This window comes from Phocoena sinus, chromosome 12 (genome assembly GCF_008692025.1).
Source record: "Phocoena sinus isolate mPhoSin1 chromosome 12, mPhoSin1.pri, whole genome shotgun sequence".
Classification (NCBI taxonomy): domain Eukaryota; kingdom Metazoa; phylum Chordata; class Mammalia; order Artiodactyla; family Phocoenidae; genus Phocoena; species Phocoena sinus.
In genome coordinates this window covers 4,359,488-4,382,021 of record NC_045774.1, presented here as the reverse complement: position 1 = coordinate 4,382,021, position 22,534 = coordinate 4,359,488, and positions in this window count along the sequence as shown.

Here is a 22,534-nt window from a genome sequence, read left to right as displayed (position 1 = left end):
CTCCAAGAGACATCAGCTCAGTAATTCTATGGTGTAATCAGTTCATGCAATCCCAACTGCTTTCCTGGGAGAAAGCTGTAAGGATGACCTGGAGAAGCAGCAGTGGTGTCCCAGGAGGTATGCTCTGGACAGTTTTGGGTGACAGGCTCTCAAACAAGATGGGACAAATATACTTCACTCTTTGGCTTAAGCTTGATTCTGCTGTGGAGTCTTAAGTATAGTGCCAGCCACTCATCATTGTTTCAACTATCGAAGCCAATGGAGAGCTGTTTACCACAATTATTTATAATATACCCTTTTCCTAACTACTCAGTGTTCTTCATTAGATGGATCAAAATTCCCTGAATGAGCCAAAAAAAGAAAAAGTGGGGATTCATCCCTTTGGAAAGCACCTTATTTTGCATTCCCAGTGTGCAAGTGTCCACTCAGATCTTGCATGAATGGGTCACAATTTGCATCTTAAGGGGTTCCATAACTCGTGGGTGAGACAAACATTTAAATTAATAGGATTGTAATAATTGTTATGATTAAAAGTATAGACTTTTGGTTCCCAGACTTTTCAGTTTCAAGAACCGATAAAATTAAAAATACAATATAATTCAAAGTAACCTTTATTTACTTTGTTAAGAAAGTCCTTACATTAAAAACCACCACTTACTATCATCACCATTTCATAATATAAAGCTTATTACAAAACCTAAAAAACTGGAAGTGTATAATCTCAAAAGAGAAAAAAAATAGAGCTTTGGGAACAACTGATATAAATAATCTTAAATAGAAACCTTAGGGTAAATGGTGATTTCAAGGGAATTTTTTTTTCCCATCGGCAGTTTCCTCAGGGCCTACAGACCAGGTGGGTCACCAGTTGCTGATGTCAACAGTCCTCCAACACTGACAGTAATGAGATGAACCCTCAGCCTGAGCTCTCTTGGGAAACTTGAGGATAATTACATACATCATGCGTCATTTTCTGGTGATTCTCTAAAATGAAAAAATAACTGAGACAACCACACTCTCTCAAAATCTCATTCTCATAATGCTCTGACCTCCCCACCCTTGACTCAAGAGCTCATTGCTTTCCTTCCTTCATAATCTTTAAACTTGATGAAATTCTTTTCTTTTTGTTTGATTATCATTCTCAATTATTCCCAGAAATCTTCTTCTTCCTCTGATTTTTCTTTTATTCTCTTAATGAAAAGGCCTATATTAGGATACTTCCCAAATGCTGAACCATCCTTGCATCGTAGAATAATTGAAGTGCGGTCATGGTATATGTTAGATTATACATCAAAAATTTGATTAATTATTTTGTTTAAGGTTAGTGCATTTTTCTTGTGAGAATAATCTATAATTCCTTCATTGTCACCCTTCAGTTGCCCTTTTCCTAACAAAACTTCAAGGTTACAATGCCTTTAAAACTAAATTAGGGAGGTGATACCTATTTTTCTACTCGCTAAAAGAGCTTGGTAAATTTTGGAAATAATTGTTTCTTTTTTTTTTTTTTACATATTTATTGGAGTATAATTGGTTTACAATGGTGTGTTAGTTTCTGCTTTATAACAAAGTGAATGAGTTATACATATACACATATCCTCATATCTCTTCCCTTTTGCATCTCCCTCCCTCCCAACCTCCATATCCCACCCCTCTAGGTGGCCAAATGGCATGGAGCTGATCTTCCCTGTGCTATGTGGCTGCTTCCCACTAGCTATCTATTTTACATTTGGCAGTGTATATACATTCATGCCACTCTCTCACTTCGTCCCAGCTTACCCTTCCCCCTACCCGTGTCCTCAAGTCCATTCTCTAGTAGGTCTGTGCCTTTATTCCTGTCTTGCCCCTAGGTTCTTCATGACCATTTTTTTGTTTGTTTTTTAGATTCCATATATATGTTAGCATACGGTATTTGTTTCTCTCTTTCTGACTTACTTCACTCTGTATGACAGACTCTAGGTCCATCCACCTCACCACAAATAACTCAATTTCATTTCTTTTAATGGCTGAGTAATATTCCATTGTATATATGTGTCACATCTTCTTTATCCATTCATGTGTCGATGGACACATGCTTCCATGTCCTGGCTATTGTAAATAGAGCTGCAATGAACATTGTGGTACATGATTCTTTTTGAATTATTGTTTTCTCAGGGTATATGCCCAGTAGTGGGATTGTTGGATCGTATGGTAGTTCTATATTTAGTTTTTTAAGGAACCTCCATACTGTTCTCCACAGTGACTGTATGAATTTACATTCACACCAGCTGTGCAAGATGGTTCCCTTTTCTCCACACCCTCTCCAGCATTTATTGTTTGTAGATTTTTTAATGATGGCCATTCTGACTGGTGTGAGATGATATCACATTTTGATTTGCATTTCTCTAATGATTAATGATGTTGAACATTCTTTCATGTGTTTGTTGGCAATCTGTATATCTTCTTTGGAGAAATGTCTGTTTAGGTTTTCTGCCCATTTTTGGATTGGGTTGTTTGTTATTTTGATATTGAGCTGCATGAGCTGCTTGTAAATTTTGGAGATTAATCCTTTGTCAGTTGCTTTGGTTGCAAATATTTTCTCCCATACTGAGGGTTGTCTTTTAGTCTGGTTTATGGTTTCCCTTGCTGTGCAAAAGCTTTGAAGTTTCATTAGGTCCCATTTGTTTATTTTTGTTTTTATTTCCATTTCTCTAGGAGGTGGGTCAAAAAGGATCTTGCTGTGATTTATATCATAGAGTGTTCTGCCTGTTTTCCTCTAAGAGTTTGATAGTGTCTGGCCTTACATTTAGGTCTTTAATCCATTTTAAGTTTATATTTGTGTATGGTGTTAGGGAGTTTTCTAATTTCATTCTTTTACATGTAGCTGTACAGTTTTCCCAGCACTACTTATTGAAGAGGCTGTATTTTCTCCATTGTATATTCTTGCCTCCTTTATCAAAGATAAGGTGACTGTATGTGCATGGGTTCCTCTCTGGGCTTTCTATCCTGTTCCATTGCTCTACATTTATGTTTTTGTGCTAGTACCATACTATCTTCATTACTGTAGCTTTGTAGTATAGTCTGAAGCCAGGGAGCCTGATTCCTCCAGCTCCATTTTTCTTTATCAAGATTGCTTTGGCTATTCGGGGTCTTATGTGTTTCTATAGATATTGTGAAATTTTTTTTTCTCGTTCTGTGAAATATGCCAGTGGTAGTTCTATAGGGATTGCATTGAATCTGTAGATTGCTTTGGGTAGTATAGTCATTTTCACAATATTGATTCTTCCAATCCAAGAACATGGTATATCTCTCCATCTATTTGTATCATCTTTAATTTCTTTCATCAGTGTCTTATAATTTTCTGCATACAGGTCTTTTGTCTCCTTAGGTAGGTTTATTCCTAGGTATTGTATTCTTTTTGTTGTAATGGTAAATGGGAGTGTTTTCTTAATTTCACTTTCAGATTTTTCATCATTAGTGTATAAGAATGTCAGAGATTTCTGTGCATTAATTTTGTATCCTGCTACTTTACCAGATTCATTGATTAGCTCTAGTAGTTTTCTTGTAGCATCTTAAGGATTCTCTATGTATAGTATCATGTCATCTGCAAACAGTGACAGCTTTACTTCTTTTTTTCTGATTTGAATTCATTTATTTATTTTTCTTCTCTGATTGCTGTGGCTAAAACTTCCAAAACTATGTTGAATAATGGTGGTAACAGTGGCTAAAACTTCCAAAACTATGTTGAATAAGACTGGTAACAGTGGGCAACCTTGTCTTGTTCCTGATCTTAGTGGAAATGGTTTCAGTTTTTCACCATTGAGGACAATGTTGGCTGTGGGTTTTTTATATATGGCCTTTATTTTGTTGAGGTAAGTTCCCTCTATGCCTACTTTCTGGAGGGGTTTTATCATAAATGGGTGTTGAATTTTTTCAAAAGCCTTCTATGCATCTACTGAGATGATCATATGGTTTTCCCCCTTCAATTTGTTAATATGGTGTATCACATTGATTGATTTGCATATACTGAAGAATCCTTGCATTACTGGGATAAACCCCACTTGATCATGGTGTATGATCCTTTTAATGTGCTGTTGGATTCTGTTTGCTAGTATTTTGTTGAGGAATTTTGCATCTATGTTCATCAGTGATATTGGCCTGTAGTTTTCTTTCTTTGTGACATCTTTGTCTGGCTTTGATATAGGGGTGATGGTGGCCTCTTAGAATAAGTTTGGGAGTGTTCCTCCCTCTTTTATATTTTGGAAGAGTTTGAGAAGGATAGGTATTAGCTCTTCTTTAAATTTTTTGTTAGAATTCACTTGTGAAGCCATCTGGTCCTGGGCTTTTGTCTGTTGGAAGATTTTTAATCACAGTTTCAATTTCAGTGCTTGTGTTTGGTCGTTTATATTTTCTATTTCTTCATGGTTCAATCTCAGAAGGTTGTGCGTTTCTAAGAATGTGTCCATTTCTTCCAGGTTGTCCATTTTATTGGCATATATTTGTTGTAGTAATCTCTCATGATCCTTTGTATTTCTGCAGCATCAGTTCTTACTTCTCCTTTTTTATTTCTAATTCTATTGATTTGAGTCTTCTCCCTTTTTTACTAGATGATTCTGGCTGAAGTTTTATCCATTTTGTTTATCTTCTCAAAGAACCAGCTTTTAGTTTTATTGCTCTTTGCTATCATTTCCTTCATTTCTTTTCATTTATTTCTGATCTGATCTTTATGATTTCTTTCCTTCTGCTAACTTTGGGGGTTTTTTGTTCTTCTTTCTCTAATTGCTTTAGGTGTAAGTTTAGGTTGTTTATTTGAGATATTTCCTGTTTCTTAAGGTAGGATTGTATTGCTATAAACTTCCCCCTTAGAACTGCTTTTGCTGCATCCCATAGGTTTTGGGTCATCGTGTTTTCATTGTCATTTGTTTCTAGGTATTTTTTGATTTCCTCTTTGATTTCTTCAGTGATCTCTTGATTATTAAGTATTATATTGTTTAGCCTCTATGTGTTTGTATTTTTTACAGATTTTTTCTGGTAATTGATATCTAGTCTCATAGTGTTGTGGTTAGAATAGATACTTGATAAGATTTCAATTTTCTTAAATTTACCAAGGCTTGATTTGTGACCCAAGATATGATCTATCCTGGAGAATGTTCCATGAACACTTGAGAAGAAAGTGTATTCTGTTGTTTTTGCATGGAATGCCGTATAAATATCAATTAAGTCTATCTTGTTTAATGTATCATTTAAAGCTTGTTTTTCCTTATTTATTTTCATTTTGGATGATCTGTCCATTGGTGAAAGTGGGGTGTTAAAGTCCCCTACTATGAATATGTTACTATTGATTTCCCCTTTTATGGCTGTTAGCATTTGCCTTACGTATTGAGGTGCTCCTATGTTGGGCACATAAATATTTACAATTGTTATATCTTCTTCTTGGATTGATCCCTTGATCATTATGTAGTGGTCTTCTTTGTCTCTTGTAATAGTCTTTGTTTTAAAGACTATTTTGTCTGATATGAGAATTGCTACTCCAGCTTTCTTTTTATTTCCATTTGCATGGGATATCTTTTTTCATCCCCTCACTTCCAGTCTGTATGTGCCCCTAGGTCTGAAGTGGGTCTCTTGTAGACAGCATATATTTGTGTCTTGTTTTTGTATCCATTCAGCCAGTCTACATCTTTTGGTTGGAGCATTTAATCCATTTACATTTAAGGTAATTATTGATATATATGTTCCTATTAACATTTTCTTAATTGTTTTGGGTTTGTTATTGTAGGTCTTTTCCTTGTCTTGTGTTTCCTGCCTAGAGAAGTTCCTTTAGCATTTGTTGTAAAGCTGGTTTGATTGTGCTGAATTCTCTTAGCTTTTGCTTGTCTGTAAAGGTTTTAATTTCTCCATTGAATCTGAATGAGATCCTTGCTGGGTAGAGTAATCTTGGTTGTAGGTTTTTCCCTTTCATCACTTTAAATATGTCCTGCCACTCCCTTTTGAATTGCAGAGTTTCTGCTGAAAGATCAGCTGTTAACCTTATGGAGAGTCCCTTGTGTGTTATTTGTTGTTTTTCCCTTGCTGCTTTTAGTATTTTTTCTTTGTATTTAATTTTTGATAGTTTGATTAATATGTGCCTTGGCATGTTTCTCCTTGAATTTATCCTGTATGGGACTCTCTGTGCTTCCTGGACTTTATTAACTATTTCCTTTCCCATATTAGGGGAGTTTTCAACTATAATCTCTTCAAATATTCTCTCAGTCCCTTTCTTTTTCTCTTCTTCTTCTGGAACCCATATAATTTGAATGTTGGTGCGTTTAATGTTGTTCCAGAGGTCTCTGAGACTGTCCTCAATTCTTTTCATTCTTTTTTGTTTATTCTGCCTGCAGTAGTTATTTCCACTATTTTATCTTCCAGGTCACTTATCCGTTCTTCTGCCTTAGTTATTCTGCTATTGATCCCTTCTAGAGAATTTTTAATTTCATTTATTGTGTTGTTCATCATTGTTTGTTCATCATTAATTCTTCTACATCCTTGATAAACGTTTCTTTTATTTTCTCCATTCTATTTCCAAGATTTTGGATCATGTTTACTATCATTATTCTGAATTCTTTTTCAGGTAGACTGCCTATTTCTTCTTCATTTGTTAGATCTGGTGGGTTTTTATCTTGCTCCTTCATGTGATGTGTGTTTCTCTGTCTTCTCATTTTGCTTAATTTACTGTGTTTGGGGTCTCCTTTTGGCAGGCTGCAGGCTCATAGTTCCCATTGTTTTTGGTGTCTGCCCCCAGTGGCTAAGGTTGGTTCAGTGGGTTATATAGGCTTCCTGGTGGAGGGGACTAGTGCTTGTGTTCCGGTGGATGAGGCTGTATCTTGTCTTTCTAGTTGGCAGGTCCACATATGGTTGTGTCTTCTGGGGTATCTGTGACCTTATTATTTTAGGCAGCCTCTCTGCTAATGGGTGGACTTGTGTTCCTGTCTTGCTAGTTGTTTGGCATAAGGTGTCGAGCACTGTAGCTTGCGGGTCGTTGAGTGCAGCTGGATCTTTGTGCTGAGGTGGAGATCTCTGGGAGATTTTTGCCATTTGGTATTACATGGAGCTGGGAGGTCTCTGGTGAACCAATATCCTGAACTTGGCTCAGAGGCCCAGCTCTGACACCTGGCTGGAGCACCAAGAGCCTGTCATCCACATGGCTCAGAATAAAAGGAGAAGAAAGAAAGAAAGAAAGAAAAGAGATAAAATAGAATAAAATAAAGTTATTAAAATAAAAATTAATTTTTTAAAAAATTTAAAAAGTAATAAAAAAAAAGAAAGAAGAGAGCAACAAACCAAAACGCAAATCCACCAATGATAACAAGCACTAAAAACTATACTAAAAAAAAGAAAAAGAAAACAAAACGGACAGACAGAACCCTGGGACAAATGGTAAAAACAAAGCTATACAGACAAAATTGCACACAGAAGCATACACATACACACTCACAAAAAGAGAAAAAGGGAAAAAAAAATATATCATTGCTCCCAAAGTCCACCTCCTCAATTTAGGATGATTCGTTGTCTATTCAAGTATTCCACAGAGGCAGGGTACATCAAGTTGATTGTGGACATTTAATCCGCTGCTCCTGAGGCTGTTGGGAGAGATTTCCCTTTCTCTTCTTTGTTTGCACAGCTTCTGGGTTCAGCTTTGGATGTGGCCCTGCCTCGGCATGTAGGTCACCTGAAGGTGACTGTTCTTCGCTCAGACAGAATGGGGTTAAAGGAGCAGCTGCTTTGGGGGCTCTGGCTCACTCAGGCCGGGGGGAGGAAGGGGTATGGATGTGGGGTGAGCCTGCAGAGGCCAGGGTGACGTTGCATCAGCCTGAGGCATGCCGTGCATTCTCCTGGGGATGTTGTCCCTGGACCATGGGACCCTGGCAGTGGCGGGCTGCACAGGCTCCCAGGAGGGGAGGTGTGGAGAGTGACCTGTGCTCGCACACAGGCTTCTTGGTGGTGGCAGCAGCAGCCTGAGCATCTCATGCCCGTCTCTGGGGTCCATGCTGATAGTCGGGCTCGTGCCCGTCTCTGGAGCTCCTTTAAGCAGCACTCTTAATCCCCTCTCCCCGTGCACCAGGAAACAAAGAGGCAAGAAAAAGTCTCTTGCCTCTTCGGCAGCTCCAGACTTTTTCCTGGACTCCCTCCCGGCTAGCTGTGGTGCACTAACCTCCTGCAGGCTGTGTTCACGCAGCCAACCCCAGTCCTCTCCCTGGGATCTGACCTCCGAAGCCCAAGCCTCAGCTCCCAGCCCCTGCCCGCCCTGGTGGGGGAGCAAACAAGCCTCTCGGGCTGGTGAGTGCTGGTCGGCACGGATCCTCTGTGCAGGAATCTCTCCTCTTTGCCCTCCGCACTCCTGTGGCTGTGCTCTCCTCCGTGTCTCTGAAGTTTCCCCCCTTCCCCACCCTCAGTCTCCTCCCACGAAGGGGCTTCCTAGTGTGTGGAAACTTTTCCTCCTTCACAGCTCCCTCCTACCGGTGCAGGTACCATCCCTATTCTTTTGTCTCTGTTTTTTCTTTTTTCTTTTGCTTTACCCAGGTACATGGGGAGTTTCTTGCCTTTTGGGAGGTCTGAAGTCTTCTGCCAGCGTTCAGTAGGTGTTCTGTAGGAGTTGTTCCACATGTAGATGTATTTCTGATGTATTTGTGGGGAGGAAGGTGATCTCTGCGTCTTACTCTTCTGCCATCTTGAAGCTCCCCCTTCGAAATAATTGTTTCTTGAATGTTTGTTAGAACTTTCTTGTAAAAACTCTCTGGGTCTGCAAAAAAGGTTTTGGAGAAGATTTTTACCTACTAATTCAATTTCTTTAATGGGGAAATTTTCTTTCTCCTCTCAAATCAGATTTAGTAATTTGAATTGTTCTAGAATTTATCCATTTTACATAAAATTTCAAATGCATCAATCTAATTTTTGTAGTTTTGCCTACAAGTGTTTTATCTCAGCTACATCAGCAGATATGTTCCTCTTTAACACTTTTAATACTGTTAATTTTGTAACTTCTTTGTTATCCTTAATTAATATTTCCAAAGATTTGTCATTCCTAGTAGTGTTTTTAACTATCACTCTTTGGCTTCTGTTGATTCTATCTAATGTTATGTTTGTTTTCCATTTTATTAATTTCTGCTCCTATTGACTCTTTTTATTTTCTGTGTGTTATTTTTTAACATGTTAAGTTGGAGACGTAGTTTATTCATTTCAGTCTTTCTACTTTCATAATAAGAACATTTAAGACTATGAGAATTTAAGTATCTTATTAGCTGCATCTCATGAGTTTTAACTAGCATTGTTATTATTTTTCAATTTTAATTATCTTTACCTTTTAATTATGCCCTTTAGTCTCCTTTAATCTGCAAGAGTTCCTCAGTCTTTGTCTTTCATAAGACACTTTTGAAGAGTGAAGCTCAGTTATTTTGTAAAATGCCCTTCAATTTGTGGTTTGTCACAATCTTTTTTTTTTTTCTTTTGATGGTCTGCATTTTAACCAGGGTGTGTCTAGATCTGTATGTTGATCTACTTCTTACTTGTTGGGATTCATTGGGCATCCTGAATTGAGGATTAATTGAAGATTGGTGGTTTTCAACAATTTTGGAAAGTTCTCAGCCATTATCTCTTCAAAATATTTCCTCTTATCTACATTCCTATTATCTCATGCTGGAGCTCTGATTAGACACATATGGAAATTTTTCAGTTTTTCCTGCATGTATCATTCTCTCATCTTTTCCATCTCTTAGTCTCTTTATGATACATTTTGGGTACTTTAGATCTTCTAGGTCTGAATTTTCTCTTTAACCTTGTCTAATCTTCTGTTTGCTCCACACATTGTTGTACCAATTAGTTTTTTGATGCAAAATCAGTGGCTTAAAACAACGAACATTTACCATATCTGACAATTTTCTGATGTAGATGAGTTGTTCTCCTGGTCAGGGATCGCTTGTCTGATTTTTGTTGTGAGATAGCATATCACTCACATGTCTGGAGGTTGGCTCAATGTAAGCTGTAGTGTTGGGGAGCACTTAGATGTAAGTTGGAGTGTTAGAGATCACTTGCCTGTGTTTTCCTCATGAAGAAGATGGTAGGTGGAGGGCTCGCAAGAACACAAAGAGTGCCCCCAATAAGCAATCATGAAAGCAGTGTTCAAGTCTCTCTTTGTATCATCTTTGCTAATGTTCTATTGGTCAAGTTTAGAGTCAAAGTGAAAAGGGACCATCTAAGAACATGGAATCAGGGAGATCATTTTGAACATTTTAATAAATAAACTGCCAGAGCACTCACCTAATTATTTTTTCTAATTTTACTTATTATACTTCTAATTTCTAGAATGTATATTTTGTTCCTTTTCAAGCCACCCTGATCAATTTTGATAATTTTTTGTTCCACAGCTATTGCTTCTTTTTTTAACTTTTTTTTATTTCTCCCAGCTTTATTGAGATATAATTGACATAAAATATTGTGTAAGTTTAAGGTATATAACCTTGATTTAGTACCCTTATATGGTTACCACCATAGGTTAACTAACACTTCCACCATGTCACATAATTATTATTTCTTTTTTGTTGTGAAGACATTTAAGATATTTTCTCTTAGTGACTCTCAAGTGTATAATGCCGTATTGTTAACTGTATTCACCATGCTGTACATTAGATCCCCAGAACTTATTCATCTTATAACTGAAAGTCTGTACTCTTTGCCCAACATCTTCCCATTTCTCCCACCCTCAGCTCCTGGCAACCACCATTCTATTCTCTGTTGCTAAGAGTTTGGCTTTTTTTAGATTCCATGTGCACATAAGATCATACAGTTTATTTCTCTTTCCCTGTCTGATTTAGCATAACGCCCTCATGTTTCATCAGTGTTGCAAATGGCAGGATTTCATTTTGCCTCATGGCTGAACAATATTCCAGTGTGTGTTTGGGGGATACCTTCTCTTTATTCATACATCCATTGATGGACACAGATTGTTTTCACATCTTGGCTATTGTGAATAATGTGGCAATAAATATGAGAGTGCAAATATATCTTACAAATCCTGACTCCATTATATGTGTGTGTGTGTGCGTGTGTATACATATATATATATACATATACCCACAGAAGTGGGAACTCTGGAACGTATGGTAGTTCTATTTTTAATTTTTTGAGAAACCTCCATACTGCTTTTCCATAGTGATGCACCAATTTACATTTTCTGCAGCAGTGTACAAGGGTTCCCTTTTCTCCATGTCTTCACCAACACTAGTTATCTCTTTTCTTTTTTATGATAACTATTTTAAGACCTGTGAGATGATATCTCATTGTGGTTTTAATTTGCACTTCCCTGATGATTAGTGATGTTGATCATTTATTTCACATAAGTCTTTTCTTTGTATATGTCTTCTTTAGAGAAATGATTATTCAGTTCTTTTGCCCATTTTGAATCATATTGTCTGTATTTTTTGGGTATGGAGTTATATGAGTTATATATTTTGGATATCAACTCCTTATCAGACATATTAATTGCAAATATTTTCTCCCATTTCATAGGTTGCCTTACTCTTGTGTTGATTTTCTTCTTCTGCTGTGCAGAAGCTTTTTAGTGTGATGTAGTCCCACTTATTAATTTTTGCTTTTATTGCTTGTGCTTTTGGTGTCTTACCGAAAAACTTATTGCCAAGATCAATGTTAAGGAAACTTTTCCCCATTTTTATAGGAGTTTTACAGTTTCAGGTCTTATGTTTAACTCTTTGATCCATTTTGACTTAATTTCTATCAGTGTTATAAGATAGGCATTTTATTCTTCCGCATGTGGGTATCCAGTTTTCCCAGCACCGTTTATTGAAGAGACTGTCCTTTTCCCATTGAGTATTCTTAGCCTGCTTGTCAAATATTAGTTGACTGTATATGCCAGCATTTATTTCTGGGCTCTTGCTTCTGTTCCATTGGTCTATGTGTCTATTTTTATGCCAATACCATACTGTTTTGGTTACTATAATTTGCAGTATAGTTTTAAATCAGGAAGTGTGATGCCTCTGGCTTTGTTTTTAATTAAGATTGCTTTGGCTACCTGGGGTCATTTGTGATTCCATACAAATATTAGGATTATTTTTAACATTTCTGGGAAATATGCCATTGGAAATTTTAAAAGGGTTTGCATAGAATCTATAGATGTCTTTATCTTTGGGTAGTATGGACATTTTAACAATATTTATTCTTCTGACCCATGAACATGGAATATTTTTCCAGTTGCATCTTTGTTAATTTCTTTATTCAGTGTCCTATAGTTTTCAGTGTACGGGGCTTTCACCTCCCTGGTTAAATTTATTCCTAAGCATTTTACTCTTCTTGATGTTATTGTGAACAGGATTTTTCTATTTATTTCTTTTTTAGATACAGCAAGTCCCCTACCTACTAATCTTCAAGTTGCAAACTTTCAAAGATGTGAACGTGCATTACTAATGAGGACCTGATTGAATTGGAGGCCCAGAGAAAGGAAAAAGAGAGTCAAGAGGAAGAAGTAACTGAAGAACTGAAAAGATTCACAACACAGGAAATGCCCAGGGGATTTTCTTTATTTGAGGAGGCACTGTTAGTTTTTAAGGCACAGGACCCGAACATAGAATGGTACATGAACATGGCAGATGCCATTCAGAATGCACTCCAGTGCTACCATGTCATCTATGATGAGAATAAAGGAGCTACTACCCAGACATCACTACATCATTTTTTCAAGAAGGTAGATAGAATTGAATCCATTAAGAAACCAGAACCTGTGCCATCAACATCAGGCATGAGTGAAATTGCAGCTTACTCTCCATCTCCTATTGCTGACTATCCTTCAGCTCTATCATCTCCCACCTCCTCTCACTCCTGCAGTCAGTAACTCTTCTTGCCTGTTCACTCGACGCCAGCCCCTATATGCCAGCTGTTGTACTGGACTATTACTGTACTTTTCAAGGTACTGTACTGTAAGATTTAAAATGTTTTATTTTTCGTGTTTCTTTATTTGTGTGAAAAGTATTATAAACCTATTACAGTGCAGTACTATATAGCTGATTGTGTTAGTTGGGTACCTAGGCTAACTTTGGTGGACTTATGAACAAATTGAACTTAGGAATGCACTCTCGGAATGGAACTCATTTGTATGTAGGGGACTTACTGTATTTCCTTTTTAGTGTATAGAAGCACAACTACTTTCTGTATGTTGATTTTGGCTTCTGCAACTTTCCAAATTTGTTGATTGCTTCTAACAGTTCTTGAATGGAGTCCTTAGCATTTTCTACATATAAGATCATATTATATGCAAACAAAGACAATTTTACTTCTTTTCTGATTTGAATGTCTTTTATTTCTTTCTTTTTCCTGATTGCTATGGCTAGGACTTCTAGCATTATGTTAAATAAGAGTGTTGAGAGTTGGCACCCCATCTTGTTCCTTACCTTAGATGAAAATCTTTCAACCTGATACCATTGAGCATAACTGGTGGGTGTGCATGAGACATTCCAAATCTACATGGTGGCATAGTGAAAATAGCCTGGGCTCTGAGGTCAAACAGAGGTGTGTTCTAATTGTGCCTCTGCTACTTCATATGTACAATCTTACAAAACAGAAGTGTTGTGTATCAGTCTCTTTATCTCTAAAATTAGAACAGTACTTAGAACATATTTCTTTTCTGAGAATAGAATAATGGCTACCAAGTAGTGAGTGGACACTCAAAAGATATTAGTCACTTCCCCTTAGGTCAGTGCTTCTCGTAGTGATTCAAGGAATATGAAATATGCCCCAAGAGCAAGGGAGAGAACACACGCAGTTCTCAGCCCAAGGGTGGAACCTGCAGAATTCTCCACCTTTAAGTGACAAATTTCTTTGATGTCTCCTATATTTATTTGAAAAGACATGTACATTTGCAATTCCCTGCATAGTACCAGCTCTGTCCTAAGGATGTATCTTCCCCAGCGACACGCTTCGATACCAGCTGCTTTCTCTCCCACACTGCTCACCACTGTGCCTGGAGTGGAGGACGAGATTCACTTAGTCAGCACTGCCAGCTCCAGGTCATATTCCCTCCTCCCTCCACAGCCCCTTAACATAGAACATTTTCCTGGCATAGTCCGTCAGAGTCCCTGGTCACCCTCCATCATTCCTTGAAGATCGTGACATCCAAACATGATGCTTTTTCAGCCCTGCTCCTGCCATTATTATGATGATTTTGATAATCACACAGAGCAATAGGTCTCAGATATCACTACAGAGACCTCCAGTATGAAATGAGTAACTAATAAGTTATACCATGACTGAGTACACACCCACCCACCCACCCACACACACACACATACACACACATGCATTTCAGAAAACCATCCTTATTCATATTAAATGCAATGAACTCCTGTATTCTCTATTCTATTCTATTCTATTCTATTCTATTTTTACTCTACTTTTCTAGTTCAAAAAAGATTTTTAAGTACCCATTCAATTTACATCATAACTCACTATTGATCATAAACTGAAATTTGAAAACACTCTCATAAATGATACTTCTGATATTCTGGCTGCTTAGTTCAATTTCTCTCCCTTCTAGTGATCTTGTCTTCCTCTCCACTGTGATCCATGGTACACCTCATTGTTCTCAATACAGGTGCCTCCCCATGATCTCAACTACAGGCATTCCATTGACAGTAAACTCCTCCTGTCTTTCCAGTTATGCCCTTCAGTGACCCTGAGTCTAACAATTGTGACCCTCTCCTTAATGTCTTTGCTTCCACAATCCATCATTGTGATGAGTATATTATATACTCTCTCCAGTACTTAAGAACCAGAGTCTAGTCTGGCAAGACACCAGCTCTGATAAATGCAATCATATGCCTACTCCACACTTGCATCTATACAGCGAAATGCAGCTGGATAAAATGCAGCCACATTGACTCATCTTACTTTTAATTATGACTAACCTTAGTGTTTTTTATCAGTCTTCCTACATCTCCATTAGGCAGCCAATGCCCCCCTCTCCTTGGGTCCCTCTCAACATTTCTCTCTCCTCAAACTTCCAACAGCTTCTCACTCCCAGTTGACATTTTTGCTTCACTGAGAAAACAGAGAACTGCCATCTCCAATTTCCCAGTATCTGTACCATGTACACCATCACCCCTTCCACTATAACCAGGCATAAGCTGTTTCTTCTCCTATCTAGAATCATCCCTCCTTGTGTGCACTACATCCTCTTCCCTCTGAATCATTCAAGAGCATCTCTTTTGCAAATCATCATTTCTCTTTTGCATCATCAAATTTCCTCCTCTTCTGGATCATTCCCAGTGGCATTATAACTACAGCGCCTCAGTGATTGCAGTCAGCCCAATGACTTTAATGCAATACATGCTATGTATTCATATTCTAATGACACCCAAATTCATTTCTTTTACCTTGATTTTTTTCCCCTGTAATTCAGACTTGTACCTAGTTACCAACCCTACATATCCACTGGGATATTTAATGAGCATCTTAAACTTAAGATGTCACAAAAGTCCTCCTGGTTCTGCCCTTCTTCTTTCACCATTTCTGTAAACCTCTGGTCTCCATTTCTGTTCACTGCCAAGTCCATCCTCATATTGGTGCATATCCTTAGAGTCACCTTTGATCCCTCCGTGTCCCCCATACCTAGGATGACAAACTCATCCCAGGTGGCCAGGACTTTCCAGTTTTAGCTCTGAAAGTCCCAGGTCCTGGAAACACCTCAGTCTCAGGCAAACCACATGGTTGGTGACCTTATTCACATTCTACATCTTGCTCTGTTGTGGTCCATGGCACTCACCTTCTGAAGTACTGTATGTGCCCTTATTTATTCGTTTATTGTCCAACACCCCCCACCACCACTCCCCTATGAATGACACTCCATGAGAACAGAGTCATCCTTGATTGAGTTCAGTGCTCAATCCCCAGTGCCTAGAAGACCACATGGAACATCGCAGCCACTATATAAATGCATTTTGGACAAATGTGTGTCTCTATGCAAGACTGTTTCAAATATCCTTCTGGTAAAGTTAATGTTCTGTGTCTTATCTATCCTGTGGCTTTTTGATACCTTCTGGACCTAACCAGTACCTTAGGTGAAAGAGGTAGAAAAGAACTCTCTGTCTGAAGTTTCCTGTTGCCCTATGACCCATGTAAGACCCTGGAATAGAAATTAAAGGAGGCCCTTGCCGTAATGCCAGAGTTCCAATTTGGAGTTGAAGGCTCAGCCTATTTTGAGCACATCCCTATTTTGTCTCCCATCCTTCATCAGCTCTTTTTAATTGTGCATGTGTCTGTTTCTTCCCCATTAGAAGGTAGGTTTCTGTAAGGCAAATGCTCTTAGTCACCCCAGGAGCCATCATGGTGCCTCACAAACTGGATTTCTTGAAAGAAACACTGTTAACTAATATTTTTGAAAAGGAAATCCCAACAATAGAGCATCAGATCTTACCAGGAAATTGCTTCTGGGAAATAAGTGGGCATACAATTGGTGCACACTGTTTTGAAGCTAGCACATTGAGTCTGGCAGCTGTGGGGACAGGGGAGCAGTGGTTGCTGTGTTTGCCCATTAGAGCTTAATTGACTGCTTATCCCCCACCTTCGGGCTTGAGCAAAGGGACGTTTTCAGCCCAATTAGCCTCCAGGTTCCTTGGATTTGGTTTTGTAGATATTTAGACCCATAATCTGCAGTAGGAATAATGCATAATTAGTGAAGCAGTGGTGACTCACTCTACACAGAGGTGGATCTTGGCCTCCCACAAGGTTTCTAAGAATATCTGCTGCAGACATGTTCTCAAAGAACAAAAACTAAATGCTTTGTCTAAAAAGATTCCTCTTTGTGCCTAACAAGAAAGCCATGATAAAAATCAAGAAAAATAATTCCTCAGCATGCAACATATGTACTGGAGATCCTGGAAAGACAAAGAAGTCTATTCCTACAGTTACACTATGGATATTTTTTTATGATAAAAGAACATGGTAGTTTGCTGTTCATTCTTTAGGCAGAAAAAAAGTATGTTGCAAGCTTTACTTTTTCTACAACTTTCAAAAGGTATTTGCAAGAGGTAAGTGAATGCTACTACGTATCTATCAGCTAAATATAGACAAACACTATATTTTCTAATATGTAACACTTCAATCATTTGTCTTTTATTCAATCTGTCAATAAGTCATTTAACAAATATTTAACTGAGAATTATAATGTGCAAGAAATTGTGAAGGATATAGAGTTGTATTAAAAATTGGCTGCTGTTTTCTGGGAATTTACAAGCAAGTAAGAAGAGGAAAAATAAATGCAACTAACTCCAATAAAAGATAGAAAATCGAACAAATAAAATATTTACTCCAAGTCTTAAGAATGTGATTTTTTTTGCTGAGCCTTAACTCTAAGAATTTAGTGCAAAGGCAAAAACAAACAAACAAAATGAAAACCAGAACTTGAGGGAAAGGTATGACCTTTTAAAAAAGTATTTAAAATACTTCAACATTCAAACAATTGTGGCAATATATTCCACCAATGTGGGCATACACATTGCAACAATTAATAAACAGAAACCTCAATCAAAATAGAGTCAGGAGGCCAGAGTGGGAGTTTTCAGGCCCTACGATGACAGCAGAGACCAACAGAAAGAAGAGACACTTTCTATTCTTGCCTGGAAAGAGCGCAGCCAATAAGACTGTCACAACTCAGCCACGGAAGAGCCACTGTTCTTTGAAGAACTCTTAATTTATCCAGTGGAATGGGTGGGTTAGGGTTTGAGGAGAGATGAGACATTTAGGGGAATCATTCCGGAGGAGGAAAATCTCTAGCTGGGTCTAATCTAATAATAATATATATACTATCTAATATTTATCAAATAATTTCTTTGTCCCAGACAGTGAGTTAGTTGCCTTCCATTCATTATAATATTTATTCTCAAAAACATCTCTTTGAATTAAATGTGCTTATCCACAATTGAAAGGGGCTAAAGCTTCGAAAGATTAATTGACTTGCCCAGTTTGTAAGTGACGAATTTGGGAACTAAAACAAGGTCTCAAGATTCCAATCCCTGTTCTCTTAACAGAGCTAAACCTTCTCTCCTCTTACAGAGGAGAGATACTTAGCCCCTGGTCACAGAAGAGTGTGATCTCAGACCCAGACAACAGCACAGGCTCTGCCTTGGAGGCACATGGAAACACAATGAAGAGTGAAAACACCAGCTGCAGTCATGACTAGCCTACAAAGGTGTGGAGGGAAGACTGGTGTCAGTTGAGGCTGAGGTCCAAAGATCAGATTTAAAGAATGTGTATGACATTGGACTGAGGAGCTTGATCTCCCTTTTGCACAATAATGTAGATAAACGAAGACTTAAAGTGATAACATGATTAGATATGCATCATGTAAAGAAAGATCTCCCTGGTGGCAATGTGCCATGAGGGCTGCACTTCCTTTAGGGCCGTAGAGCCCTGAGCAGAAGAGCTCTGGCGGCCAGGGTGCTGGCAGGAGGAAGTGTGGTGTTAGATTTCAGAGCATGGGGAACTGCAGTTCTTGTGTGTAAAATCACAATTACGCAATTTCAAAATCTACCGGGCTCTACAAGGTTCCTTCATTTTACAGATGAAAAAAAGCCAAGCCCAAGATGATTACATCGAGCCTGGGAGCTGCTGAAGATCTTAGTGAGTGTGCAGGTTTTCTGGTTTCATGACTTTGGATTATTTAATCATCCTTATAACGCCAATGTGGAAGTGTTCTGATACTGGAAGCCTGAGACGAGGGGGCTGAGATGCTGTGCCTGTACCCAGGATCCTTCCATATCATTCATTCTGTCTACTACTATTTTCCCGGTTAAAGAGCATAGGGTCTAAGTAAACAAACAAAATTTGCAGCAAGCCTACTGAGCTATACAATAATAAGTGTAAATTTTTTATTTTTACCCCCATTAAACTTTTATAATAAAGTGCTTCATTTGTCTTTGTCACTGACAGGTATTATCCACTTTCACATTTTACATTTTTCTTTATCAGATATTCAGAGCACACTGTCTTGCTTTATTTGGTGCACCACAAAGCACTGTTTCAAGGGATACCTGCCCAGAGGACTTAACCTTGGGAGGCCGCTGTGTTATCATGGGAGGAGCTCAGGGTCAGAAGACACAAGCGGTAGATTCAGATCTACAGTGAGCAGCTACACAGACTAGGATAGCATACTTCATCTCTCTTATACTGTTTTATCTGAAAAAAAAAAAGGAAAAAAAGAAAAACTGCACAAGAACAGTTTTCTCAATTTTTGAGCATTAAATGAGGTATAATTAAATCAGTTTATAATTTTTTTAAACAACTGTTAGTGAATAATATGTCTGGTTATAAAAGCAAACTTTCTTTGGGTATAATCAACTTGTAAAGTAGTTATATCTATTTTTTGCTGCATATCCACAGATTCTTTAAAAAGATAGTAAAATTCAACAGTAAATGTTTTAAAATAGCCATTAGAGTTGACCAGAAACTTTTCACAAATGTGGACATTTCTTGTGGTCTTGGCTAAGCAGGGTGGGGACCCAGAGCTGAACCTGTTTTCTAGTTTGTAAAGTCTCACTGCTCACATTCTCCCTTTCCATCATGGAAAGTACTCATTAATGGACAGAGGCTTTGAAGCCAAATCCGGCCTCTGTACCTGGCACCAATTAAATCTCGGAGACAGAGTTTTGATATAGAAAAGAACAGATTTATTGCTTTGCCATGAAAAGGGGGATACAGTAGGCTCATGCCCTCAAAACTGTATCCCAACCTGGAGGGGATAGTGAGGAGTTTTATAGTAATGGTTCAAGAGGAGGGCGTGATCAGCTGGTGGACATTCTTCTGATGGGTTGGTGGGGAGGTAAGCGGGAGTTGGCATCATCAACCTTCTGGTTCCAACCGGTCTGGGGTCCACATGCTTGTGGGCAGCATAGACTTAACTTCTCCCACCTGGCGGGGGTTCAGTATCTGCAAAACAGCTCAAAGATATTGGTTCTGTATATCCCTGACGGGGAGCCAGAACCCTGCCCCCAAGGCTGCACTTGTTTCTTCTGACTGTTCCTCCCTTGTCTCTGTATCCCCTCCTTTCCCTAATTAGCAACTCTTTGAACCTGGTGTTGGAACTCAGGGTAGGTAGGTCAAGGAGATTGAATGAAGCCTACTTCCTGTAATCAAGAAATGGGGGACACAGATGTGCCCAGGAGCCCTCAAGGGTCCTGCTCACTATCAGTGTTTCTTCTCAAAGGATTTCATAGATGCCAAAGTTTTATGTGTCCTACACTAAGAGATTATCATGCATATGCAAGTTACTTGTCCACCTGCATTTGTAGATAATAAATATGGGCAAATCAGTTCCATTTTTCTTTTCCCTAAGACCCTCACAAGTTAATTTTTAGACATTAGATGCATGGAATACTGTGTTATCAATACATTATAAACAGACCCTGTTGCTAAAACTGTAAATGTAGATTAGGTTTAACCCACACTAATTTAAGACAAAGTGTAATCCCTTAAATGACACCACAGCAGCATTATCTTAATGGGCAATGCCACTTTCACTTCTGGGTCTTCCCTCAGGGATGCTATTACTCTCCATAATTATGCTAAAGGGTATCATTGTAATCTCCATTAGCAGTATTACCCACATCCCTTTTACTACCTGAGAATGTCCCCTGCTTGACTAAATTATGCTGCTGTTCTCAACCGCACAGCCCAGTTTTGGATTTTGGAAGAGGCACTAAGCAGCTGTTAGACCAGATGGATGACCTTTAGTTGTAGGGTTCATACATTTACAGGACAGGAAAACATCTGGGTAGTGGCAATAAAGAAGGGCTCTTGTTTTTCTGATCTGGTGACCCAAACACATTTTGAATTTGGGGGATTTGTGGTAAATTCCCAAAACCTAGAATTTTGGTCAAATTCAATTCTATCAATAATGGCCTACTTACAAATTGGAAACCAAAATTACTACTGTGCTACATTTTTCAAATTAAGATAGAAATTGAACGCAGTCTTGGGCTCTTAACCACACACGCAGAAAGGAGCAAAATCAACTTTGTCAGTGTCTTCTGCTTCAAAGGAAGTAGTTTGATTGGAAAGGCACAGATTCTTTCCCCACTTGAAATGGTCCTTTCTGAAGTGAGCAAATTTCCTGGCTCTGCAGGCTGGAAAGCTGAGGCCCTGTCACTCCTGAGAGTAGCCTGCACTCAGCCCTGCCTGCCAGTTGCAAACTGTCATAAGCTGTGTCCCTATGTCTTGGTTTTATTAAAGTGAATACTTGGTTCAGAAACCAAGACAGATGCAAAACTCCACCCTTAATATTCTGTGTTCTCCAGGTCCAATAAAGCACTGATCCCTTTTACGAAATCTAACCCTGACGCACCATAGGCTAAGCAAGAAGGTGATGTGGAGATTCATCACATCCCGGGATCTTAAAATTGGAGGGAGTCTGAGAGGGTTCTTATTCCCTCTACTGTCAGAAACCTGACTTTCTTGTAACAACTTCTACAGATAATTACAATGTCTCGAATTGTAAGATCTGTCAATAGGGGACACAATATTTTTTCAAAGCAAGGAATTTAGATTTTAGAACAAATCAGATGCTTTTGAAAGTTTCAAAAAAGGTGTTCTTGGGTAATTCCCCCACCCCCATATTTATTTTGTGTTAGTGACTTGTCCCTAATAAATGCTTGGAGATCTATATTAATATCTTGTCACCTATAAATTGACACTTGCCATCTACCTCTACAAGGATCAAATTATGAGCCACTGCAGCTGCTGACCTTCAACACCCCCTGAAAGGAGCTCAGGGTGGAGAGCAGGGACAAGACGCTCTGTGCTCTGGGTAAAACTGGCAGAACAGGTTTTCAGATAGATATTTTCAGGAGATGATTTTTTGAGCCCAATTCTTGCATCTCTTCATATCTAGAAAAGTACTAAAATCCTTCGTGGTGACGTCTGCTCCTCATGACTAGAAGAAACCTGCAAAAAATATGTGCTTGAATTGCATGTACTTCCCCTTCACCAAAATCAGATCCTGACCTTCCCCCCTACCTCTTTGGAGCAGTTTCTCAGAGCTATCTGAAATGCTGTCTCCTGGGCTATAGTCCTCATTTTGCCCCCAATAAAACTTAACTCACAACTCTCACATTGTTCATTTTTTTCAGTTGACTATCTGTATCTGTACCTATATCTATATCTATACCTATGCCTATATCTATATCTGTATCTTATCTATAGCTATATATCTATCTAGGAATTTTTAAAACCCCATTTCTTCTGGATAAAACTTAAATTTTCATTTTAACTTTCTCTGTAAAATTATTGAGAAACCAGCATATTTATATTTGCGGGTTTTGGGGGGAGAGGGTGGTTCTCAATAGCATATAAACAAACAAAGGTCTATGTCCTCACTATACAAACCCTTGAAAGTCATGATGCTGTCCTGGCAGGAAAAATGCTGACCCTCAGCGATTGCTTATTCTGTAGCCTTTCCTTTACCTTGTTGTCTACTTTCTCCATCCACCTTTGTTCTCTTTAAATACCAAATGTCAACATAATCAATTCATCA